This window comes from Salvelinus namaycush, chromosome 29, assembly GCF_016432855.1.
Source record: "Salvelinus namaycush isolate Seneca chromosome 29, SaNama_1.0, whole genome shotgun sequence".
NCBI classification, from domain to species: Eukaryota; Metazoa; Chordata; class Actinopteri; order Salmoniformes; family Salmonidae; genus Salvelinus; species Salvelinus namaycush.
The window spans coordinates 450,145-477,906 of NC_052335.1; the positions used below are offsets into that span (position 1 = coordinate 450,145).

The window sequence follows — 27,762 nt, forward strand, 5'->3', positions numbered from 1 at the left end:
TTTAGGATTTATTCTTGAAATATTGCCACTTTTGTCACAAAACATTCTCATTTTATTGACAAAATATTTCAACTTCTTTCTAGAAATATTGCCATTTTATTTTCGAAAAATGTGCACTTTATAAGTACCATCGCCTCTTGCAGTTTTTTTTCTCTCTTGAATTGGCCCTAACACTCTTCTGTATTCAGGTGATTCTAGCTGATTATAAATAAAGTATCACTCAATTGGCAACCAGATGTTTGTTTAGATATTCACTGAAAGACATCTCTAAACAACACTTGGTATTCCACGAGCAGAATTGCAAAATGCGAGAGCTTCCACATTTTGTCCAAATGTTTCATTTCGCGAACATTCAAAGGAATGACATTGTTCTGCAAGCTTACCCGCTAGATATCTTGCCTTACCTAGTATCTATTGTCTTGTTTTGCACACTTTGTACAAAATAATAAAATGCAGTACTACAGGATATTTCTTAACGTAGCTCTTTATTAGCTAGCTATAACTGGCATGTTAACGTATCGCCAACCAGGATCAAACTGCCCATCACCTAACCATTTGGGTGGTCTTAACCAATCATAGCACAGTATGATATGGCGGTAAAATGCATCAAATTACAATTCAGTTTGTTTACACATATGAATATTACATCCCCCTTCTTTTAAAACAAAAGAAAAATGTTTACATATTCTAAGCGTTTCTTTTGAAAACATGCTCTGCAGTTTGAACTCAAGGTAAGTAACCATTTATATTGCATACTATACCAACTGAATCAACATAGACTCTGAAACAATAATCCAACATACTGTTACTTTTCAAACAAGGGATTCTCAGCAACTCAGCTTTCACTGTAGAAATAACATCTTAACATTTCAAACAAATACAATACCAAAGCATTTCAAGTGAACTTTCAATAACAAGTTTACAGTCTGGAACTCTTTTAGGGCAGCGATCCGCCTACACCCTTTGACATTTCACAGGTCTAGGACAGCTCTGGGCTTGACCTCTCTTCCTGACCTTGTGCGATATGATGCTGAGCATGCTTCTGTGTCAGTCAACAGTTCTTGTGGTGTTGCAGGTAAGTATGGTGTATGTTGTGCTGTGTGTGTGTTTAGTCCATCACGTTCTCTTTCAGGGGAACAGTTCATCACATCAGTGTGTTGTTCTTTTGTGTTCAGTAGGTGACGACGATTGCGGCGGTACACTGCTCCTTCTGCGGTGCGGACGTGATATGAACGTTCAGTGTCAGCTGGCTGGATGACGACTGCTGTCTTCCAGAGGCCATGCTCCTGGATTCTAACTGACTCTCCGTCGATCAGTGGTGGCAGTGGTCTAGCTGACCTGTCGTAGTATCGCTTTTGTTGTTGTTGTCTCTGTGCACGTTTTCCATGCATTTCCTTGTAGCTGACGACCTCAGGTTGTAGCTGCTGGTTGGTGCTGGGAAGGATTGAGCAAAGTCTGCGGCTCATCAACAGCTGGGCTGGTGATTTGAAGTTGTCAACTGGAGTGTTGCGGTATTCAAGGAGACTGAGATAGGGGTCTCTCTTGTCTGCTTTTGCTTTGTCCATGAGTGATTTAGCAATCTGCACTGATTTTTCAGCAAGGCCATTTTTTGAGGGTAATGTGGGCTTGTGGTGACGTGTAAACTCCCATGCTTTTGTGAAGGATTCAAACTCATTTGATTTGTAACAGGGCCCATTGTCAGATATTAAAGTCTCTACAATGCCATGCCTGGCAAAGGCTGCTTTCACCTTGTGTATCACAGCTGCAGATGTGGTGCTGTGAAGCTTGTCGAGTTCGAAGTATCTGCTGTAGTAGTCCACTGTTACGATGTAGTCCTCGTTGTTCCAGGTAAACAGATCGGTTGCCACGACCTGCCAGGGTCGGTCTGGGATACAGTGAGGTAACATTGGCTCTATGGTGTTTGAGGGGCGTCGTTCAAGACATATGGCGCATTTACCAACAATGTCCTCTATTTGTTTGCACATTCCGGGCCAAAAGAAAATGTCCCGTGCTCTCTGTTTGCACTTTTCCATGCCCATGTGTCCAGCATGGATCTTTGTCAAAATCTCTTCTCTGAGACTGGTAGGAATGATGATTTTCTCTCCTTTGAAAATTATTCCGTTGATCTGTGATAGTTCAGCACGATGGTTCCAGAATTCTGAGACGCTCTGAGGGCATTTTCTCCTCTCCTCAGGCCATCCATCCTGTATGACTTTCCTCAGCTGTGCGAGTTATGAGTGCTTTTCTGTTTCTGCTTGGATCTCCTTCAGTTTTGTGTCACTAACTGGGAAGTTGCTGTACACAGTGTGCACTTGCATGTCCATGCCTTCACTGAGGCTGCTGTCCTTATAGGTAAGAAACTTCCTGGAGAGTGTGTCTGCGACAGGGATGTCTTTGCCTGGACGGTGAGTGATTGTGAAGTTGTATTTTTGTAGTTGAAGGATCATTCTCTGTAGCCTTGGCAGGGCTGCGGCTAGTGGTTTCCTCATGATTGACTCAAGGGGCTTGTGGTCGGATTCCACAATGACTTGTCGTCCATATATGTACTGATGGAAACGTTTACATCCGAACAGAATGGCGTAGAGCTCCTTTTCAATTTGAGCGTAGTTGATTTCACAGTCTGTGAGAGATTTGGAAGCGTAGCCGATGGGCTTTCCTTCTTGCAGTAGCACTGCACCTAGTCCATACTTCGACGCGTCCACTTGGAGTCTGAGCTCTTTGTCGGGGTCGTAGTAGGCAAGGATTGGTCCTGGTTCTCTCGTGATCAAGTCTTTCACATTCTGGAAAGCAATGTCGTGTTGCTTGTCCCAGAGAAACTCACTGGACTGCTTTAGCAGTTGACGCAGGGGTGCATTAGCATTTGAGAGGCTGGGTGCGAACTTGGCTAAGTAGTTGACCATGCCAAGCACTGTTTCCAGCTCTGCACGGTTCTTTGGTGGCTCCATTTATTTTATGGCTAAGATCTTCTGTGGATCTGGCTTGATTCCAGTCGCTGTAAGAAGATGTCCAAAGTAGCTGACCTCTGTAGCGCCGACTGTGCTCTTCTCGGGGTTGAGCCGGACTCCTCTCTCGCGGGACCTTTGCAGCATCGCGCGGAGGTTTCGGTCGTGCTCCTCTTTGGTTCGACCATAGACAAGGATGTCGTCCACAATTGCCACAACTCCGTCGAGGCCTTCGTACACTTCGTCGATCTTTTGCTGAAACTCGTCTTGGGCTGAGATAATCCCAAAAGGCAGGCGACGGAACCTGTAGCGTCCAAACGGTGTGTTGAATGTTGTGAGCTTAGATGACTCTTCTGTGAGCTTGATAGCCCTGTAACCTGATCTAGCGTCCATGACACTGAAGTAGTGTGCTCCCGCTAGCTTGTGTGTTATGCCATCTAGCGTCGGTAAAGGATAATGGGGGCGTTTGATAGCCTTGTTCAAGTCTCTTGGGTCGAGACATACTCTGAGCTTGCCTGTGCGTGGTTTCTCCACCACCACTAAGGCGTTTATCCAGTCAGTCGGTTCTGTAACCTTGGTGACTATGTCAGATTGCTCCATGCTCTCCAACTCTTTCTTCAGACGGGCACGGAGAGCAAGGGGAATCTTTCTCGGTGGGTAGACCACAGGGGTTGCGTCTGGGTCAAGGTGAATGGTACATTCTCCTGGGAATAATCCTATTCCTGTAAAAACATCAGCAAACTCCTCCAGTACATTGTCTGTCTCTACTGGTGCTGTCACTGATAAAACTAGCTTGATGAGGTCCATGTCTAAACATGCTTTAAGACCTAGCACTGCAGGTGCTCTAGTGTCAACAACATAAAAGTCCAACATCATGTCACTTTCCTTGTATTTGCATTTGAAGGTGCATGTGCCTTTTACTGGGAGCTGTTCACCACCATAACCAGTCAGTCTGCGCGTGGTGGGCTGTAGCTCGCACTCAGATGTCAAGCTGCAGTACTTATTCAGAGGAATAATGTTAACTTGTGCACCAGTGTCTAGTTTGAACTTTAGCTTTGTGCCTTGTGTTCCTATCTCAATGTCAGCAAAGGCTTGCTCTGTCTCTGATATTTGACTTTTCTGTGTCACTGAATCAATAAACAGTTCATCAGCGTTTGACTCTTTGATTGACATTTCATCTTCACTCACTGTGTGTACTGTTTTTCCACTGTAAGCTCTGCACACTTTTGCAAAGTGATTCCATTTTCCACATTTAGTACACTGTTTGCCTTTAGCTGGGCAATTTCCTTGTTCGCCATGCACTTTGTATCCACAATATCCACATGTTTTGGGGCGTTTTGAGTCTGTGTCGCTCTGTTTTGGAGTTATGTCTCTCTCAGTTCTAAAACGCCCTCTCTGCGCACCGGAGGTGTGCTTTGATGTCTGCCTGACTGCTGTGCACTGCTTGTTCACGTGATGCGCTCGTGCTGCCGCGCGAAATGGTTTTCATCTGAGCCTGTGCTAGCTCGTGAGATCTGGCTATGTCGATAGCTTTGTCCAGCGTTACCTCAGACCCAACATTCAAACGTTTCTCTCTCACTCGCGGTGAGTGTATTCCAAATACAATACGGTCCCTGACCATCTCATCCTTGTTTGCATAATCACAGTCTTTCACAAGCAGACGCAGTTCTGTCACAAACCGTTCAAAAGACTCGCTAGCTCCCTGTACCCTCCCATGGAATTTGTACCTAGCGAATATCGCATTGGTCTGCTTCAAAACGATCGTAGTATGTTTTCAGTACCTTTGATTCAGCCTCGGTAAGTGTCCATGTGTTATAAATATCTCTCCCTTTTTCACCGATCCAGAGGAGTAGGTAGCTGCACATTTCCTCTTCTCCTCTTTCCTTCAGAGGACCCGTGAACATGAGCTCCACATGCTGTTTGTACTTACGCCATGCATCGGGTAAGTTTGTAGACTCCCAGTCCATTCGAGGTGAAGGAACTCCAGAAGAATCCATCTTTTAAGACCTTTTACTCTGACACAATGTCTTGTTTTGCACACTTTGTACAAAATAATAAAATGCAGTACTACAGGATATTTCTTAACGTAGCTCTTTATTAGCTAGCTATAACTGGCATGTTAACGTATGGCCAACCAGGATCAAACTGCTCATCACCTAACCATTTGGGTGGTCTTAACCAATCATAGCACAGTATGATATGGCGGTAAAATGCATCCAATTACAATTCAGTATGTTTACACATATGAATATTACATCTATGTTAGCCCATTCATGTACTGTACAGTCTTAGCCTTTGATACGCTCCCCTTAACGTTACAAAAACAGTGTGCTATGCCTATGATAAGATTTACTGGCATGATGATCTTCTAAGTTATTCCAAACATAAGCATACAATACTCTGGTTGTGAGTTGATAATAATCTGCTGTTTTATTGTATGTCATCTAACGAACGTGTTGATGGTCTTGTACATTGTATCATTGTCTTCTCTGACATGTTCAACCTGTCCCTGTCCCAGGCTGTAGTCCCCACCTGCTTTAAGGAGACCACCAACTCAGATACCTCCTGCACCTCGACCTCTTGCTTTGGCCTGTTGTTTCCGAAGTTTTACTTTGTTTTATTTTTATTTTGTTCATAAGTGTTTGTGTCAATACCTAGCTAACTAGCTTGGTTGCAACGGAGCCTGCTTTGCCTGGAATAGCTAACAAACATTTCCAGCGCTGTAGAAGCTGTGTTTATTACGCTCTTGTCCGGGACAATATTGACAGTCCGGAGTTACAATGCAGCAATTATTTGCTAGAGGAGGATTACAGGAATGAAGTGCCTATGCTTAGCGAGCAAATCTCAATTCTGCGCAAACTTAACTTCTGCGCAAACTCAACTCTTATGGCTGTTTCCTTGCCTTGTCATCTGTCCCTATCCGAATGGCCTGTGCTACCTGGAACTTGCCTTGCCTGCATCTCCATCTGCTTCCTCTTTTCCATCCTGTAGTGAAGTAGAGAACAGCAAGAAGATTGTTCCAATCAGTGCTCGTGGAAACCGAAGGCAGCGGCATGCTGTTAAGTGGACGGGAGTGACTTAGAGAGGTTTTGAGCAGATTGACATAAGGAATAGCTTCGCTGCACTGGTGCCTGATCTGTGGCTGTGTCTGCGACGGGGCACTGCCTGCTCTGGGAGGTCTGGACCTATCGCCGGGAGCAGCGGGCGTACGCTATCCTGCTTATCGTGCGCACGTGAAAGGTTCAATGAATTGTGTGAGGTGTAGGAATGGGTGGATTTCTCCATTCCCTTCTCCGTGGATTGGGCAGTTCAGTGGTGAGAAATGTCTCAGGCCCTCAAGCAAAAACGTTGTGCTATGCAGGAGCAAGAGTACAGGACATCAATAAGCTGCTCTCAAACATTTTAAACCAGCATTAGGAATTTGAGTTTATCTTAGTTCATGTGGGATTCAATGACATTATGAATGGCAGCTCAGAACAACTGAAGATAGATTTTAAAGAACTGATTGGGTTACTGCTTGAAACAAACAAACGCCCCATAATATTTGGTCTTCTGCCCTCCCTAAATCGTGGCATTGAATGTTTCAGTAGACTTTTAGCCCTTCATTACTGGCTACGAGACTATTGCAGCTCTAACATTTCTTGACACTTTTGATACCTTCTGGAAACAAAGCTCGTTTTATAAGGAGGATGGGATCCACCCAAATAATTTGGGTTCCTGGATCCTTTCACAGCGTTATAATGCTGCGTTGAGACAGAGAGGTATATTTTCTGGTTGATATTAATATTGACTGGCTTTCATCAGGCTGCCCACTCAAAAGAATGCTTCAAACTGTAACTAGTGCCTGCAACCTGGATCAGGTTTTCAGTCAACCTGTCATGTTCCTGACCTGTTTTCTGTTGTTTTGTATGTGTTTAGTTGGTCAGGGCGTGAGTTGGGGTGGGTAGTCTATGTTATGTGTTTTCTATGTTGGGTTAATGTGTTGCCTGGTATGGTTCTCAATTAGAGGCAGGTGTTTGACTTTTCCTCTGATTGAGAACCATATTAAGGTAGGTTGTTCTCACTGTTTGTTTGTGGGTGATTGTTCCTGTGTCTGTGTATACCACACGGGACTGTTTCGTTTGTTCGTTCGTTTTAGGTAGTCTGTTCCTGTTCGTGAGTTCTTCGTCTATATGTAAGTTCGTTTGTTTCAGGTCTGTTGACTTCGTTTATTGTTTTGTAGTTTGTTCTAGTGTTCATTAGTGTTTCGTCTTTCATTTAATAAATTCATTTATGTATTCATCACCCGCTGCGCCTTGGTCCGTTCATTCACCACAAGACGAACGTTACAGAATCACCCACCAAACCCGGATCAAGCAGCGGGTTAACGGGCAGCAGCGACAGCAGCAGTGGTTCAAGGAGGAATGGACATGGGAGGAGATTCTGGACGGAGAAGGACCCTGGGCAGAGCCAGAGGAGTGTCGCCGCCCAAAAGCGGAGCTGGAAGCATCTAAAGCGGAGAGGCGGCATTATGAGGCGCTAGCAAGGCAGACCGGCTGGAAGCCCGTGAGTACAACCCAAAAATTTCTTGGGGGGGGGCTAAAAGGGAGTGTGGCGAAGTCAGGTAGGAGACCTGCGCATACTCCCTGTACTTACCGTGGAGAGCGAGAGTACGGGCAGACACCGTGTTACGCAGTAGAGCGCATGGTGTCTCCTGTACGTGTGCATAGCCCGGTGCGGTACATACCAGCTCCTCGTATCGGCCGGGCTAGATTGAGCATTGAGCCAAGTGCCATGAAGCCGGCTCTACATATTTGGCCTCCAGTACGTCTCCTCGGGCCGGCTTACATGGCACCAGCCTTACGCATGGTGTCCCCGGTTCGCCTACATAGCCCGGTGCGGGTTATTCCACCTCCCCGCACTGGTCGGGCGACGGGGAGCATACAACCAGGTAAGGTTGGGCAGGCTCAGTGCTCAAGGGAGCCAGTACGCCTGCACGGTCTGGTATTTCCGGCGCCACCTCCCCGCTCCAGCCCGGTACCACCAGTGCCTACACCACGCACCAGGTTTCCTGTGCGTCTCCAGAGCCCTGTTCCTCCTCCACGCACTCTCCCTATGGTGCGTGTCTCCAGCCCAGTACCTCCAGTTCCGGCACTACGCACCAAGCTTCCTGTGCGTCTCCAGAGCCCTGTACGCACTGTTCCTTCTCCCCGCACTCGCCCTAAGGTGCGTGCCCTCAGCCCGGTACCACCAGTGCCGGTACCACGCACCAGGCCTATAGTGCGCATCGAGAGTCCAGTGTGCCCTGTTCCTGCTCCCCGCACTAGCCTTGAGGTGCGTGTCTCCAGTCCGGTACCACCTGTTCCGGCACCACGCACCAGGCCTACTGTGCGCCTCAGCAGGTCAGAGTCGGCCATCTGCCCAACGCCGCCTGCACTGCTCGTCTGCCCAGCATCGTCTGAGCCATCTGTCTGCCCAGCGCCGTCTGAGCCATCCGTCTGCCCAGCACCGTCTGAGCCATCTGTCTGCCCAGCGCCTTCTGAGCCATCCGTCTGCCACGAGCCATTAGAGCCGCCCGTCTGTCCCGAGCCATTAGAGCCGTCCGTCAGTCAGGAGCCGCTAGAGCCGTCCGTCAGTCAGGAGCTGCCAGAGCCGCCAGCCAGTCAGGAGCTGCCAGAGCCGCCAGCCAGTCAGGAGCTGCCAGAGCCGCCAGCCAGTCAGGAGCTGCCAGAGCCGCCAGCCAGTCAGGAGCTGCCAGAGCCGCCAGCCATTAAGGAGCTGCCAGAGCCGCCAGCCAGTCAGGAGCTGCCAGAGCCGCCAGCCAGTCAGGAGCTGCCAGAGCCGCCAGCCAGTCAGGAGCTGCCAGAGCCGCCAGCCAGTCAGGAGCTGCCAGAGCTGCCTTCCAGTCATGAGCTGCCTTCCAGTCATGAGCTGCCTTCCAGTCATGAGCTGCCCTACAGTCATGAGCTGCCCTACAGTCATGAGCTGCCCTACAGTCATGAGCTGCCCTACAGTCATGAGCTGCCCTACAGTCATGAGCTGCCCTACAGTCCGGAGCTGCCCTACAGTCCGGAGCTGCCCTACAGTCCGGAGCTGCCACTCAGTCCGGAGCTGCCAGTAGTCCAGAGTTGTCCCTCTGTCCTAAGCTACCTCTCTGTCCGGAGCGATCTCTCTGTCCTGAGCTACCTCTCTGTCCTGAGCTACCTCTCTGTCCTGAGCTACCTCTTTGTCCTGAGCTACCTCTCTGTCCTGAGTTGTCTCCTCTATTTAGGAGGGGCCTTGGTGAGGGTTCCTGGACCATGGTCGGGGGCGAGGGTCGCCACTCAAGGGACGCTAAGGAGGGGGACAAAGACAGAGTTGGAGTGGTGTCCTCGTCCACCGCCGGAGCCGCCACCGCGGACAGATGCCCACCCAGACCCTCCCCTTGAGTTTTAGGGGTGCGCCCGGAGTTCGCACCTTGAGGGGGGGGTTCTGTCACGTTCCTGACCTGTTTTCTGTTGTTTTGTATGTGTTTAGTTGGTCAGGGCGTGAGTTGGGGTGGGTAGTCTATGTTATGTGTTTTCTATGTTAGGTTAATGTGTTGCCTGGTATGGTTCTCAATTAGAGGCAGGTGTTTGACGTTTCCTCTGATTGAGAACCATATTAAGGTAGGTTGTTCTCACTGTTTGTTTGTGGGTGATTGTTCCTGTGTCTGTGTATACCACACGGGACTGTTTCGTTTGTTCGTTCGTTTTAGGTAGTCTGTTCCTGTTCGTGCGTTCTTCGTCTATATGTAAGTTCGTTTGTTTCAGGTCTGTTGACTTCGTTTATTGTTTTGTAGTTTGTTCTAGTGTTCATTAGTGTTTCGTCTTTCATTTAATAAATTCATTTATGTATTCATCACCCGCTGCGCCTTGGTCCGCTCATTTACCACAAGACGAACGTTACACAACCTACCAGGGTAGTTACAAATAGCACAGGAATGAAATCATCAACATGTATTGATCATATCTTTACTAATGCTGCAGAAAATGGGTTTAAAGCGGTATCCAAATCCATCGGATGTAGTGATCACAATATAGTAGCCATATCTAAGAAAACCAAAGTTCCAAAGGCTGGGCCAAATATAGTGTATAAGAGGTCATACAATACATTTTGAAGTGATTCCTATGTTGTTGATGTAAAGAATATTTGTTGGCCTGTGGTTTGTAACGAGGAGCAACCAGACGCTGCACTTGACACATTTATGAAATTGCTTATACCAGTTAATAATAAGCATGCACCCATTAAGAAAATGACTGTAAAAACTGTTAAATACCCGTGGATTCATAAGGAACTGAACAATTTTATGGATGAGGCAAAAGGAATGTTAAATACAGTGGCCCCCCTTGGCATTTTTCTTATTTTGTTGCCTTACAACCTGGAATTAAAATCGATTTTGGGGGGGTTTGTATTATTTGATTTACACAACATGCCTACCACTTTGGAGATGCAAAATATGTTTTGTGAAACAAAAAAGAAATAAGACAAAAAAAAAAGAACTTGAGCGTGTGAAACTTCACCCCCCGCTCCAAAGTCAATACTTTGTAGAGCCACCTTTTGCAGCAATTACAGCTGCAAGTGTCTTGGGGTATGTCTCTATAAGCTTGGCACATCTAGCCACTGTGATTTTGCCCATTCTTCAAGGAAAAACTGCTTCAGCTCCTTCAAGTTGGATGGGTTCCGCTGGTGTAGAGCAATTTAAGTCATACCACAGTTTCTCAATTGGATTTCAGTCTGGGCTTTGACTAGGCCATTCCAAGACATTTAAATGTTTCCCCTTAAGAACTTCTTATGGCTTGGGGGCGCTATTTTCACATCCGGATGAAAAGTGTGCCCAAAGTAAACTGCCTGCTACTCAGGCCCAGAAGCTTGGATAAGCTTATAATTGGTAGATTTGGACGGAAAACACTCTAAAGTTTCTAAAACTGTTTGAATAAAGTATGTGAGTATAACAGAACTGATTTGGCAGGCGAAACACCGAGCACAATCCATACAGGGAAATTGTTTTTTGAGGTCAATCTGTTTTCCATTGGATTTCTATGGCAAGGCCGTTTTAATAGAAATATTCTTGCAGTTCCTATAGCTTCCACTAGATGTCAACAGTCTTTAGAAATTGGTTGATGTTTTTCTTTAGAGACATGAAGAAGTAGCCCTGTTATTTTGATGTGTCACTCCAGGTGCACTCTAATGATTTTGTGCGCACGACCTGGAACATGCTTTCTTTGTTTTCGTCCGGTATTGAACACAGTTTCTCCCGTCTTAAATTTTATTGATTATTTACGTTAAAAAATACCTAAAGTTGTATTACAAAAGTTGTTTGAAATGTTTGGACAAAGATTACAGATAACTAATGAGATATTTTGTAGTCATGTAGCGTAAGTTGTAACCGGTGTTTTTCTGGATCAAACGCGCCAAATAAATGGACATTTTGGATATATAACTACGGAATTAATCGAACAAAAGGACCATTTGTGATGTTTATGGGACATAAGGCATGAAGTATATATTTATTTCTGAGTTTTGTGTCCCGCCTGGCGGGTTGAATTATCAAATCAAATCAAATCAAATTTTATTTGTCACATACACATGGTTAGCAGATGTTAATGCGAGTGTAGCGAAATGCTTGTGCTTCTAGTTCCGACAATGCAGTAATAACCAACAAGTAATCTAACCTAACAATTCCACAACTACTACCCTATACACACAAGTGTAAAGGGATAAAGAATATGTACATAAAGATATATGAATGAGTGATGGTACAGAACGGCATAGGCAAGATGCAGTAGATGGTATAGTGTACAGTCTATACATATGAGATGAGTAATGTAGGGTATGTAAACATAAAGTGGCATAGTTTAAAGTGGCTAGTGATACATGTATTACATAAAGATGGCAAGATGCAGTGGATGATATACAGTACAGTATATACATATACATATGAGATGAGTAATGTAGGGTATGTAAACATAATATTAAGTGGCATTGTTTCAAGTGGCTAGTGATACATTTTTACATAATTTCCATCAATTCCCATTATTAAAGTGGCTGGAGTTGAGTCAGTATGTTGGCAGCGGCCACTAAATGTTAGTGGTGGCTGTTTAACAGTCTGATGGCCTTGAGATAGAAGCTGTTTTTCAGTCTCTCGGTCCCTGCTTTGATGCACCTGTACTGACCTCGCCTTCTGGATGATAGCGGGGTGAACAGGCAGTGGCTCGGGTGGTTGTTGTCCTTGATGATCTTTATGGCCTTCCTGTGACATCGGGTGGTGTAGGTGTCCTGGAGGGCAGGTAGTTTGCCCCCAGTGATGCGTTGTGCAGACCTCACTACCCTCTGGAGAGCCTTACGGTTGTGGGCGGAGCAGTTGCCATACCAGGCGGTGATACAGCCCGACAGGATGCTCTCGATTGTGCATCTGTAGAAGTTTGTGAGTGCTTTTGGTGACAAGCCGAATTTCTTCAGCCTCCTGAGGTTGAAGAGGCGCTGCTGCGCCTTCTTCACAACGCTGTCTGTGTGGGTGGACCAATTCAGTTTGTCCGTGATGTGTACACCGAGGAACTTAAAACGTTCCACCTTCTCCACTACTGTCCCGTCGATGTGGATAGGGGGGTGCTCCCTCTGCTGTTTCCTGAAGTCCACAATCATCTCCTTTGTTTTGTTGACGTTGAGTGTGAGGTTATTTTCCTGACACCACACTCCGAGGGCCCTCCCTCCTCCCTGTAGGCCGTCTCGTCGTTGTTGGTAATCAAGCCTACCACTGTAGTGTCGTCCGCAAACTTGATGATTGAGTTGGAGGCGTGCATGGCCACGCAGTCGTGGGTGAACAGGGAGTACAGGAGAGGGCTCAGAACGCACCCAACACTGGGGCCCCAGTGTTGAGGATCAGCGGGGTGGAGATGTTGTTACCTACCCTAACCACCTGGGGGCGGCCCGTCAGGAAGTCCAGGACCCAGTTGCACAGGGCGGGGTCGAGACCCAGGGTCTCGAGCTTGATGACGAGTTTGGAGGGTACTATGGTGTTAAATGCTGAGCTGTAGTCGATGAACAGCATTCTCACATAGGTATTCCTCTTGTCCAGATGGGTTAGGGCAGTGTGCAGTGTGGTTGCGATTGCGTCGTCTGTGGACCTATTGGGTCGGTAAGCAAATTGGAGTGGGTCTAGGGTGTCAGTTAGGGTGGAGGTGATATGGTCCTTGTCTCTCAAAGCACTTCATGATGACGAAAGTGAGTGCTACGGGGCGATAGTCGTTTAGCTCAGTTACCTTAGCTTTCTTGGGAACAGGAACAATGGTGGCCCTCTTGAAGCATGTGGGAACAGCAGACTGGGATAAGGATTGATTGAATATGTCCTTAAACACACCAGCCAGCTGGTCTGCGCATGCTCTGAGGACGCGGCTGGGAATGCCGTCTGGGCCTGCAGCCTTGCGAGGGTTAACACGTTTAAATGTTTTACTCACCTCGGCTGCAGTGAAGGAGAGCCCGCAGGTTTTGGTAGCGGGCCGTGTCAGTGGCACTGTATTGTCCTCAAAGCGAGCAAAAAAGTTATTTAGTCTGTCTGGGAGCAAGACATCCTGGTCCGTGACGGGGCTGGTTTTCTTTTTGTAATCCGTGATTGACTGTAGACCCTGCCACATACCTCTTGTGTCTGAGCTGTTGAATTGCGACTCTACTTTGTCTCTATACTGGGACTTAGCTTGTTTGATTGCCTTGCGGAGGGAATAGCTACACTGTTTGTATTCGGTCATGTTTCCGGTCACCTTGCCCTGGTTAAAATCAGTGGTTCGCGCTTTCAGTTTCACGCGAATGCTGCCATCAATCCACGGTTTCTGGTTTGGGAATGTTTTAATCGTTGCTGTGGGTACGACATCGTCAATGCACTTTCTAATGAACTTGCTCACCGAATCAGCGTATTCGTCAATGTTGTTGTTGGACGCAATGCGGAACATATCCCAATCCACGTGATCGAAGCAGTCTTGAAGCGTGGAATCAGATTGGTCGGACCAGCGTTGAACAGACCTGAGCGCGGGAGCTTGCTGTTTTAGTTTCTGTTTGTAGGCTGGAAGCAACAAAATGGAGTCGTGGTCAGCTTTTCCGAAAGGAGGGCGGGGGAGGGCCTTATATGCATCGCGGAAGTTAGTATAACAATGATCCAAGGTTTTACCAGCCCTGGTAGCACAATCGATATGCTGATAGAATTTAGGGAGTTTTGTTTTCAGATTAGCCTTGTTAAAATCCCCAGCTACGATGAATGCAGCCTCAGGGTGTGTGGTTTCCAGTTTACAAAGAGTCAGATAAAGTTCGTTCAGGGCCATCGATGTGTCTGCTTGGGGGGGAATATATACGGCTGTGATTATAATCGAAGAGAATTCCCTTGGTAGATAATGCGGTCGACATTTGATTGTGAGTAATTCTAAATCTGGTGAACAGAATGACTTGAGTTCCTGTATGTTGTTATGATCACACCACGTCTCGTTGATCATAAGGCATACACCCCCGTCCCTCTTCTTACCAGAAAGATGTTTGTTTCTGTTGGCGCGATGCGTGAAGAAACCAGCTGGCTGCACCGACTCCGTTAGCGTCTCTCGAGTGAGCCATGTTTCCGTGAAGCAAAGAACGTTACAATCCCTGATGTCTCTCTGGAATGTTACCCTTGCTCGGATTTCATCAACCTTATTGTCAAGAGACTGGACATTGGCGAGTAGTATGCTAGGGAGTGGAGCGCGATGTGTCCGTCTCCGAAGACTGACCAGGAGACCGCTTCGTTTGCCCCTTTTACGGCGTCGTTGTTTAGGGTCACCGGCTGGGATCAGATCCATTGTATTGGGTGGAAGGCAAAACACAGGATCCGCTTCGGGAGAGTCATATTCCTGGTTGTAACGATGGTGAGTTGACGTTGCTCTTATATTCAGTAGTTCCTCCCGACTGTATGTAATGAAACCTAAGATTACCTGGGGTACCAATGTAAGGAATAACACATAAAACAACAAAATACTGCATAGTTTCCTAGGAACGCGAAGCGAGGCGGCCATCTCGGTTGGCGCCGGAAGAATTATGATTGTCTGTCTTTGTTTGATGGGGTGCTGTCCTCAGATAATCGCACGGTTTGCTTTCGCCGTAAAGCCTTTTTGAAATCTGACACTGCGGCTGGATTAACAGCAAGTGTAGCTTTAATTTGGTGTATTGCATGTCTGCTTTCATGAAAGTTTAATATTTAAAGTAATTTAATTTGAATTTGGCACTCTGCCATTTCACCGGATGTTGTCAAATTGATCCCGCTAAAGGGATTTGATCCATAAGAAGTTTTAAACCACTTGAGTGTTGTTTCAGCAGTATGCTTAGGGTCATTGTCCTGCTGGAAGGTGAACCTCCGTCCCAGTCTCAAATCTCTGGAAGACTGAAACATGTTTCCCTCAATAATTTCCCTGTATTTAGCGCCATCCATCATTCAAATCAAATCAAATTTTATTTGTCACATACACATGGTTAGCAGATGTTAATGCGAGTGTAGCGAAATGCTTGTGCTTCTAGTTCCGACAATGCAGTAATAACCAACGAGTAATCTAACCTAACAATTTCAAAACAGCTACCTTATACACACAAGTGTAAAGGGATGAAGAATATGTACATAAAGATATATGAGTGATGGTACAGAACGGCATAGGCAAGATGCAGTAGATGGTATCGAGTACAGTATATACATATGAGATGAGTAATGTAGACATTATATTAAGTGGCATTGTTTCAAGTGGCTAGTGATAATGTTTTTACATGTATGGCAGTAGACACTCAATGTTAGTGGAGGCTGTTTAAGAGTCTGATGGCCATGAGATAGAAGCAGTTTTTCAGTGGCTGCTGCGCCTTCTTCACCACACTGTCTGTGTGGGTGGACCAATTCAGTTTGTCTGTGATGTGTACGCCGAGGAACTTAAAACTTTCTACCCTCTCCACTACTGTCCCGTCGATGTGGATAGGGGGGTGCTCCCTCTGCTGTTTCCTGAAGTCCACGATCATCTCCTTTGTTTTGTTGACGTTGAGTGTGAGGTTATTTTCCTGACACCAGACTCCGAGGGCCCTCACCTCCTCCCTGTAGGCCGTCTTGTCGTTGTTGGTAATCAAACCTACCACTGTAGTGTCGTCTGCAAACTTGATGATTGAGTTGGAGGTGTGCATGGCCACGCAGTCGTGGGTGAACAGGGAGTACAGGAGAGGACTCAGAACGCACCCTTGTGGGGCCCCATTCCTTCAATACTGACCAGTTTCCCAGTCCCTGCCGGTGAAAAACATCCCCACAGCATGATGCTGCCACCACCATGCTTCACATGGTGTTCTCGGGGTGATGAGAGGGGTTGTATTTGCACCAGACATGGTGTTTTCCTTGATGGCCAAAAAGCTCATTTTTAGTCTCATCTGACCAGAGTACCTTCTTCCATATGTTTGTGGAGTCTTCCACATGCCTTTTGGCGAACACCAAACATGTTTGCTTATTTTTTTCTTTAAGCAATGGCTTATTTCTGGCCACTCTTCCGTAAAACACAGCTCTGTGGAGTATACGGCTTAAAGTGGTCCTATGGACAGATACTACAATCTCCGCTGTGGAGCTGTGCAGCTCCTTCGGGGTTATCTTTGATCTCTTTGTTGCCTCTCTGATTAATGCACTCCTTGCCTGGTCCGTGAGTTTTGGTGGGTGGCCCTCTCATGGCAGGTTTGTTGTGGTGCCATATTCTTAATTTTTTTATAATGGTGCTCCATGGGATGTTCAATGTTTTGGATATTTTTTATAACTCAACCATGATCTGTACTTCTCCACAACTTTGTCCCTGACCTGTTTGGAGAGCTCCTTGGTCTTCATGGTGCCGCTTGCTTGGTGTTGTCCCTTGCTTAGTTGTGTTGCAGACTCTGGGGCCTTTCATAACAGGTGTATATATAGTGAGATCCTGTGACACTTAGATTGCACACAGGTGGGCTTTATTTAAATAAATATGTGATTTCTGAAGCTAATTGGTTGCACCAGATCTTATTTAGGGGCTTCATAGCAAAGGGAGTGAATACATATGCACGCACCAATTTTCAGTTTTTATTTTTTTTATTTTTTTTAAACAAGTAATTTTTTTCATTTCAATTCACCAATTTGGAATATTTGGTGTATGTCCATTACATGAAATCCAAATAAAAATCAATTTAAATGACATGTTGTAATGCAACAAAATAGGAAAAACACCAAGGGGGATGAATACATTTGCAAGGCACTGTAAGTCTGGCTGCACAACCGATTGGCAAACGTACTACAAATTGAGAAATCATGTGACTAAACTGAATAAAAAGAAGAATAAATTACATAATGAAAAAAAGATAATAAAAGATAATAAATAAAGAAATGAAAGTCAGAGGGTTAAATAGGGAACATAATAGGGGAATTGAAACCAGGTGTGTATAATACAGACAAAACAAAACGAAACAGAAAAATGGATCGGTGGTGACTAGAAAGCCGGTGACGTCGACCGCCGAACACCACCCGAACAAGGAGAAGGGCCGACTTCGGCGGAAGTCGTGACACACTGGCACTACACATCCAAGTGTATCGGACCAAATTATGAAAGACATAAATTGTACTTTTGAATTCTGTAAAGTCAGTGTGGAAGAGGCGAAAAAAATGATTGTTGTCCATCAACAATGACAAGCCACCAGGGTCTGACAGTCTAGATGGAAAATTACTGAAGATAATAGCAGACGATATTGCCACTCCTATTTGCCACATCTTCAATTTAAGCCTACTAGAGAGTGTGTGCCCTCAGGCCTGGAGGGAAGCTAAAGTCATTCCGCTACCCAAGAAGAGTAAAGCCCCCTTTACTGGCTCAAATAGCCGACCAATCAGCCTGTTACCAACCCTTAGTAAACTCTGGAAAAAATTGTGTTCGACCAGATACAATGCTATTTTACAGTAAACAAATTGACAACAGAATTTCAGCATGCTTATAGGGAAGGACACTCAACAAGCACAGCACTTACAGAAATGACTGATGATTGGCTGAGAGAAATTGATTGTGGTGAAAAAACTATTGACATTATCGATCATAGTCTGCTGCTGGAAAAACATATGTGTTATGGCTTTACACCCCCTGCTATATGTGGATACAGAGTTACTTGTCTAACAAAACACAGAGGGTGCTCTTTAAGAGGGCGCAACAGTGTCTACTTCCTAAAGCAGCTGAAGAAATTCTCAAAATACTACCGCTGCACCATTGAGAGCGTCCTGACCGGTTGCATCATGGCCTGGTCCTGGGATTTCTTTGTCCACCGCCGCAAGGCCCTCCAGCGGGTGGTGAAAACGTCCCAGTGCATCCCACCCACCCATCTAGGACATTTACTCGAAACAGTGCCTGATGAAGGCACGCAGCATCGTCAAGGACTCCACACACCCCAGGCACAAGCTGCTCTCTCCCTTACCATCAAGCAGACTGTATCAGAGCATGAGGTCTGATACCAACAGGCTCAGAGACAGTTTCTATCTACAAGCCATCAGACTGCTGAAATCTTTAACTGGACTGACCACCTGTATTATTTTTTATTTATTTCAAATGTTTTATTCACCTTTATTTGACCAGGTAGGTTAGTTGAGAACAAGTTCTCATTTAAAACTGCAACCTGGTCAAGATAAAGCATAGCAGTGCGACACAAACAATAACATAAAGTTACACATGGAATAAACAAACATTTACTTTATGTTCGTAATCTTATCATTTCTTATTTCTTATTGTGGTTGCATTGTCGAGAAGAAACTTCCAAGTAAGCATTTCGTTGGACGATGTATACTATTCCTATCCCTTGAAACTTTAAATTGGCTACTCAACAAGCATAGGTAATCCATCTGCGTCACCATTGACCCCCTTGAACCAAGCCAGCACTACGATAGTCTCATCCACTGTGGCTCGCTAAAGGAGGACACTCAGCAAAGAGATGCTCTACATCAGTTGGGGCAACTGCAGAAAACCCTTCAAAGCTATTCCAACAGCATCTACCTGACCCCACCCGGACAAAAGTGAAGGAGGCAAAAGATGGTAACGCAAAGCGACAGAAAGTAAAAGACCCCAAACTGAGTAAAATGGAAGGGGATGATGATCACACAGGGGCGGTATGGATCACTTGACTGATGTACTAATGCAACAAATTGATGCAATACATAATTGTGTGTTGAATGGTTGTCCATATTGTATTGCAAGGCCATGAGATCTTATATAGCCCTATTTTGCATAGCAATATTAAAAACTACCCCAGCCAAACCCTCCCCTAACCCGGACGATTCCGTGCCAATTGTGGCCACCCTATGGGACTCCCGATCATGATACAGCCTGGGATCGAATCAGGGTCTGTAGTGACACCTCTAGCACTGAGATGCAGTGCCTTAGGCCGCTGCTCCACTCAGAAGCCCTTGAAACAATTAGTGACTTGATTATAATGTTCCTGACATTTGCCTTGCCCTCAAAACATGATGGCCCTATGTGCTTTGGAAAGAATGTTGATGAAACCATAGAAATATACTTAACAAAAATATAAACGCAACATGTAAAGTGTTGGTCCCATGTTTCACGAGCTGAAATAAAAGATCCCAGAAATCTTCCAAACGCACAAAGGCTTATTTCCCTAAAATGTTTGTTTAGATCCCTGTTCTCCTTTGCAAAGATAATCCATCCACCTGACAGGTGTGGCATATCGAGAAGCTGATTAAACGGCATGATAATTACACAGGTGCACCTTGTGCTGGGGACAATAAAAGGCCACTCTAAAATGTGCAGTTTTGACACACAACACAATGCCACAGCGTGCAATTGGCATACTGACTGCAGGAATGTCCACCAGAGCTGTTGCCAGAGCATTGATGTTCAACGCCGCTTAGAGAATTCGGCAGTACGTCCTCACAACCACAGACCATGTGTAACCAAGCCAGCCCAGGACCTCCACATCCGGCTTTTTCATCTGTGGTATCGTCTGAGACCTGCCACCCAGACAGCTGATGAAACTGAGGGATTGCACAACCAAAGAATTTCTGCACAAACTGTCAGAAACCGTCTCAGGGAAGCTCATCTGCGTGATCGTCGTCTTCACCAGGGTCTTGACCTGACTGCAGTTCGGCGTCTTAACTGAGGAGTAGTTCTGTCTGTAATACAGCCCTTTTGTGGGGAAAACGTATTCTGATTGGCTGGGCCTGGCTCCCCAGTGGATGGACCTGGCTCCCAAGTGGGTGGGCCTATGCCTTCCTAGCCCCACCCATGGCTGTGCCCCTGCCCAGTCATGTGAAATCCATAGATTTGGGCCTAACGAATTTATTTCAATTGACTGATTTCCTTATATGAACTGTAACTAAGTAAAATCATTGAAATTGTTACATGTTGCATTTATATTTTTGTTAGAACAGGCTTGGAAACTCTAACCACAGAAATAGAATGAATTAGTATGGACATCCCTATTTAAGTAAATGGTGGCGTAATGGGTGAACTGATATCTGCTAAATGTTTTGGCATTCGGGTCCAAAAAGTTACTTTTCTGACCACTTCTATCATGGGAAAATATGTATGGAAAGTTTAGTTCAAATCAAAATGAGTGTGGTGAAAAAGTGATTGAAATCAAATGGACCTACCCTTGGTTCAATGATCTATAAGGACTATACACGTGACACAACACCATTATTAGGCGTAGTCATACACCGTTATATATTGCCATTGTCCGATCATGAAATAGCTTGATTGTGTGTGTGTGGTGTGTGTGTTTGTTTGTGGCAGTTTTGGTCTTTGTGAAATGCAGTTGTGTTTTTTTAGGATGGGATGGTGGAGCAGGATAGGATGAGATGTTTTTGATGACCCTGGTTCTCCGCTCCCTCTCTCATAATGAAGGGATCTAGTGCATTGTCTAGTGCATTTTGTCTAGTACATTTTCCCCTATTTGCTTTTGATTCTGCACTGAAAATTCTAGGGTGTTGGGTTCCCATTACTCCATCTCATCTTCATCCTTGTTTTGCAGTCTGCCTCTCTCTCTCACACACACACACACACACACACACACTATGACTAGAGTTCTTATACAATTACACTGGTTTGAATCAGCTCATGCTGGTATTAGTTGAGGTATTATGTATATGTAGGTAGAGTTATTAAAGTGACTATGCATAGATGACAACAGAGAGTAGCAGTGGTGTAAAGAGGGGTGAGGGGGGTGGCACTACAACTAGTCTGGGTAGCCATTTGACTAGATGTTCAGGACTCTTATGGCTTGGGTTTAGAAGCCATCTTGGACCTAGACTTGGCGCTCCGGTACCGCTTTCCGTGCGGTAGCAGAAAGAGCAGTCTATGACTAGGGTGGCTGGAGTCTTTGACAGTTTTTAGGGCCTTCCTCTGACACCGCCTGGTATAGAGGTCCTGGATGACATGAGGCTTGGCCCCAGTGATATACTGTGCCGTTCCCACTACCCTCTGTAGTGTCTTGCGGTCGGAGGCCGAGCAGTTGCCATACCAGGCAGTGATGCAACCAGTCAGGATGCTCTCGATGGTGCAGCTTTAGAACCTTTTGAGGATCTGAGGACCCATGCCAAATCTTTTCAGTCTCCTAAAGGGGGAATAGGTTTCATCGTGCCCTCTTCACGACTGTCTTGGTGTGCTTGGACCATATTAGTTTGTTGGTGATGTGGACACCAAGGAACCTGAAGCTCTCAACCTGCTCCACTGCAACCCCGTCAATGAGAATGGGGGCGTGTTCGGTCCTCTTTTTCCTGTACTCCACAATCATCTCCTTTGTCTTGATCACGTTGAGAGAGAGGTTGTTGTCCTGCCACCACACGGCCAGGACTCTGACCTCCTCCCTATAGGATGTCTCGTCGTTGTCGGTGATCAGGCCTGCCACTGTTGTGTCATTGGCAAATTTAATGATGGTGATGGAGTCGTGCCTGGCCATGCAGTCCTGATTGAACAGGGAGTACAGGAGGGGACTGAGCACAGGCCCATGTGTTGAGGTTCAGCATGGTGGATATGTTGTTACCTACCCTTACCACCTGGGGGCGGCCTGTCAGGAAGTCCAGGATCCAGTTGCAGAGGGAGATGTTTAGTCCCAGGGACCTTAGCTTATTGATGGCTTTTGAGGGTACTATGGTGTTGAACGCTGAGCTGTAGTCAATGAATAACATTCTCACATAGGTGTTCCTTTTGTCCAGGTGGGAAAGGGCAGTGTGGAGTGCAATAGAGATTGCGTCATCTGTGGATTTGTTGGGGAGGTATGCAAATTGGAGTGGGTCTAGGGTTTCTGGGATGATGGTGCTGATGTGAGCCATGACCAGCCTTTCAAAGCACTTCATGGCTACAGATGTGAGTGCTATGGGTTGGTAGTCATTTAGGCAAGTTACGTTAGTGTTCTTGGGCACAGGCTCTATGGTGGTCTGCTTAAAACATGTTAGTATTACAGACCCGCACAGGTAGAGGTTGAAAATGTCAGTGAAGACACTTGCTAGTTGGTCAGCACATGCTCGCAGTACACGTCCTGGTAATCCGTCTGGCCCTGCGGCCTTGTAAATGCTGACATGTTTAAAGGTCTTACTCACATCGGCTGCAGAGAGCGTGATCACACAGTCGTCTGGAACAGCTGGTGCTCTCATGCATGTTTCAGTGTTATTTGCCTCGAAGCGAGCATAGAAGTAGTTTAGCTCGTCTGGTAGGCTCATATCACTGGGCAGCTCTCGGCTGTGCTTCCCTTTATAGTCTGTAATAGTTTGCAAGCCCTGCCACATCCGACGAGCATCAGAGCCGGTGTAGTACGATTCGATCTTAGTCCTGTATCGACCCTTTGCCTGTTTGATGGATCGTCGGAGGGCATAGTGGGATTTCTTATAAGCTTCCGGGTTAGAGTCCCGCTCCTTGAAAGCGGCAGCTCTAGCATTTAGCTCAGTGCAGATGCTGCCTGTAATCCATGACTTCTGGTTGGGGTATGTACGTACGGTCACAATGTGGATGATGTCATCGATGAGCTTATTTATGAAGCCAATGACTGATGTGCTGTACTCCTCAATGCCATTGGAGCTCGAGACTTCCTTAGATATCGTGCACCAGCTGTTGTTTACAAAATACATAGACCGCCACCCCTTGTCTTACCAGACGCTGCTGTTCTATCCTGCCGGTAAATCGTATAACCAGCCAGCTGTATGTTGATATTGTCGTCGTTCAGCCACAACTCCGTGAAGCATAAGATGTTACAGTTTTAATGTCCCGTTGATAGTTTAATCTCCCGCGTAACTCGTCGATTTTATTCTCTAAAGATTGCACGTTTGCTCGCAGAATGGAGGGAAGTGGGGTTTATTCGATCGCCTATGAATTCTCAGAAGGCAGCCCAACCTTCGGCCCCTCTTTCTCCGCCTCCTCTTCATGCAGATCATGGGGATCGGGGCCTGTTCCCGAGGAAGCAGTATATCCTCTGCGTCGGGCTCGTCAGAGTCATGAAAGGAAAAAAATGATTTGCTAGTCCGTTATTTTCGGTCATAACAGACGGTAGCGGCAACATTATGTACAAAATAAGTACAAATATAAGTTACAAACAACGCAATTAAATGAACAAAAAAACACAATCGGCTTGGGGCACGTAAAACGTCTGCATTCTTCTCCGGCGCCATCTTATAAATGGGAATGGAAACACTTTAGGAAGTAAATCTAAGCAAAGAGATGTATTCAATCCACTAATACTAAACATGTGCAATTAACATAAAAACATCTCTATATTTAGTATTTTGATCGACGACAAGGTTTACTGGAGCTATGGTCATCACCATTTTAAATTGCCATAGTAATGACTGACGCCAGTGCGTTACTGGCAGGAATCGGCAAATTGTCTGTGGTATTGAGTTTTCATGCGGAGAATGAATCGAAGAGAGTGAGGTTAAGTGTGGACAACGAAGATGCCAACAAGAACTAGTAATGCAAACATGAACTGTATAGCGCCAGGCTGTATGAATTGGCTCCAAAAAAATCCCACTGTAAGCTACCATCGGATACCCAAGAACCCACAACTTTTGAAGAAGTGGCTCGATGTCCTGAAGAGGAAGGACGTGCCAGCTCGAGCTAGCAGGATCAGCAGACAACACTTTGCGGAGGCAGACTTTGTGATGAGGGCAATTTTGATTTCGGCAACCGGGAGTTTCCAAATGGAAAGGAGTCATAGGCCTAAGTAGGCCCTCTGCTTGCGCCTCCATTTGAAATGTAGATAGTTATGGTGTTGGGGTTACCGACCGACCATCATCAACATCGCTGACTTTGGAGTCAAGCAAAAGCGACTGAATGGAGGAGGCGACGTGAGTCAATGTATTGGAGCCTGAGTAAATGATAACCGGTCATGACTGTTGTTCACTAGGCTAGCGTTAGACACTGGACAACTTTGTTGCAACTCTAGTTGAAGGTAACTAGCTAATTGCGTCGGAAGTGTTTTGTGTAACACCCCCCAGCAAATAACATTAGCGAGCAACTCAACTGCAACTAAAATTGCAACACAGTTTCTCCGTGTATCCCTGTGTCACGGCCGTCGTCGAGGTGGAAATGCAGCGCTGTGAGCGTATATTTTCTTTTATTTAGAATGTGGCCAACAAAACAAGAAACGACCGTGAAGCTTACTAGGGCTATAGTGCCACTAACAAAGTCAACTACCCACAAACACCAAAGGAAAAAATGCTGCCTAAGTATGATTCCCAATCAGAGACAACGATAGACAGCTGTCCCTGATTGAGAACCATACCCGGCCAAAACATAGAAATATAACACATAGAATGCCCACCCTAATCACACCCTGGCCTAACCAAAATAGAGACTAAAACCCTCTCTATGGCCAGGGCGTGACACCCTGTTATTAGGTAGTTACTGTAGCTAGCTTCCACCTCAGATAGTCAAGTACTGTAATACATTTTGTTGACAGATTTGTTTTTGTAATGTTTTGTTAGCTCCACCTCATTCAGCTAGACTGAAGTTGACATAGCTAATGTTTGCTGAAAAATAAATGTCCCTGTATTTGCTGTGTGTGTGTGTGTTGACAAAGCATACAAGACAGGTAGCTTGTTAATGCCAACTGATGTATTTATTTGTGTTCAGTTGTCTTAACAAAACGTTTGTTTGTTTTCAGGATGACATCTTCATCCCTGAAAATGTTTTCATCCTGGAGGAGACTGTACAGGAGGCAGAGGAGGTACATGCAAATCCATGTTATTTCTAAGGCTTTTGTTCATTTCAAGTACAGTATATGCAGTGATTCTTGAATATAAATACAGCCTAATAGATGCCTTCATTTGTTTCTACCAACAGGAAAGAACGGTTAGTACAGCATGACAAACTAACCACTGGGTGCCTGAGTGTTTCTATGCTGCAGTGGAGAAGAGATCCACCGGAACCATCACTAAAGAGCTCGGGGCCCAGCTAGATTGCGCTCACAACCATTAGCATACAACCGAGTCCGGCCCCTAAACGCCACAGATGGACCTGACGGAGAGTGAGATCAGTGAAGACCAGAACTCACTGTATGAACCTGAGAGCTCAGAGCCACAATCATCACAGTGCGAGCCAAGACATACTATCAATCACTTTGGGGGAGCGGGCTGGTGTTCCGAAAATGGAGAAGGAGCAGGCCATTCAACAGCGAATTCAAAGATACACCAATCCATAAAGGGAATCAAAGTGGAATTGTCCACTGATTTGTTTACCCGTTTCAACTAATGTGCTACCTTGTCCTGGTCCTGCTGTTTCGACTCTCTCTCTCAACCTATGAATGCTCAGCTATGAAAAGTCAACTGACCTTTGCTCCTGAGGTGTTGTTCTGTTGCACCCTCTATAACCACAGTCGTTATTATTTTGAGGTAAAAAGGGCATTTGTAAAATACATTTGATTGGTTGATTGTTTGCTGCACTGGATGCTGTGTAATCACTAACTGTCTGAGTTGAGTGATGGGACATTTATATAGTATCTGTAACATATTTTGGTGTATTTTATCTGCATCTTAACTTCTTAAAGTGGCAATCAGCAGTAGAAACAATGACAAAGTCTCTCCCTACTCCTCTTTCGGTAAAAAGCTGAGGGATGGAGCTGGAGAATGTAAGCACTCTCAAATTCATAGACAGAGTTATAGATGCAAGAACTGACAATCTATGATATCAAAATTGTATTCCTGTTTCTATGATCTGTTTCCACTACCATGTACCCAGTTTGCTTTGGATAAAGACGTCTGCTAAATGTCATATGTTATTAAAATATACTTTGACTACTTTGCCAACTAGCTGCCCAGTGTAGTTACCATTCCTTTCCAATAGATGGCAGCCAAAGCTAGTTGAAGTCACTACTCTAGTGACAGGGACACAGGATTAGTGCGCGTTATAAACTGTAGGCTCTCCAAACAAAATCATAACAAAAGTTAGTCTGATACCAAAACTAAATCACAATGTATTTATAATGAGCACGTCCCATTATTGGTTAACCAAAAGGTAAATGTATTACCATCACGCAAAACAGAGCTAATGATAAATATCGTCATAGGGATACTGATATATAATGTAATATAACGATTATATACAGTTGAAGTCGGAAGTTTACATACACTTAGGTTGGAGTCATTAAAACTCGTTTTTCAACCGCTCTACGAATTTCTTGTTAACTTCTACTTGCACACAATCCCGGATCCGGGAGCACCCTCATCAGTAAAAAAGCATAGCGCCACAAGTAAATACTAGCATCTAAATATCATTAAATCACAAGTCCAAGACACCAGATGAAAGATACACATCTTGTGAATCCAGCCATCATTTCTGATTTTTAAAATGTTTTACAGGGAAGACACAATATGTAAATCTATTAGCTAACCACGATAGCAAAAGACACAACTTTTTTTTCCCACCATTTTTTTCCTGCATAGGTAGCTATCACAATTTCGACCAAATAAAGATATAAATAGTCACTAACCAAGAAACAACTTCATCAGATGACAGTCTGATAACATATTTATTGTATAGCATATGTTTTGTTAGAAGAATGTGCATATTTCAGGTATAAATCATAGTTTTACATTGCAGCCACCATCACAACTCTCACCAAAGCAACTAGAATAACTACAGAGACCAACGTGAATTACCTAAATACTCATCATAAAACATTTATGAAAAATACACAGCATACAGCAAATGAAAGACAAAGATCTTGTGAATCCAGCCAATATTTCAGATTTTTTAAGTGTTTTACAGCGAAAACACAATATAGCATTATATTAGCTTACTACAATAGCCAACCACACAACAGCATTGATTCAAGCCAACAATAGCGATAACGAATTTTTTCACTAACCTTCTCAAACTTCTTCAGATGACAGTCCTATAACATCATATTACACAATACATATAGAGTTTGCACAAATCGTGGTTATACAATGAGAATAGTAGCCAAGCTGCCAACAAAATGTCGGGAGAAATCTTGGGAGAGGCACCTAATCTAATCGATAACTAATCATAAACTTGACTAAAAAATACAGGTTGGACAGCAAATGAAAGATACATTAGTTCTTAATGCAACCGCTGTGTTAGATTTTTAAAATTAACGTTACTACGACATACAGCGTGCGTTAAAGCGAGAACGCACCGAAATTAATGGCTGAATAGTAGTTTGACATTTTTCAACAGAACAACGAATTAACATCATAAATAGTTCTTACTTTTTGATGAGCTTCCATCAGAATCTTGGGCAAGGTGTCCTTTGTCCAGAAGAATCGTTGCTCGGTTGTAGATTGTCGCCTTCAACTTTGGAATTAGCAGTAAACATTAGCCATGTGGCGAAG

At 45.0% G+C, this 27,762-nt stretch overlaps 1 long non-coding RNA gene across 2 annotated transcripts; it reads left to right on the forward strand.

The window, feature by feature from the left end:
- The first annotated feature begins 4,603 nt into the window (after positions 1 to 4,603).
- On the forward strand, positions 4,604 to 26,217 carry LOC120024434. 2 transcript variants are annotated; one of them, XR_005472836.1, is made up of 4 exons: positions 4,604 to 4,739; positions 4,832 to 4,884; positions 25,074 to 25,136; positions 25,253 to 26,217. It is a non-coding gene; the product is annotated as an uncharacterized LOC120024434 (long non-coding RNA). The 2 variants fall into 2 exon arrangements; XR_005472835.1 differs by lacking the exon at positions 4,604 to 4,739 and having other exon boundaries at positions 4,753 to 4,884.
- The last annotated feature ends 1,545 nt before the right edge of the window (positions 26,218 to 27,762 follow it).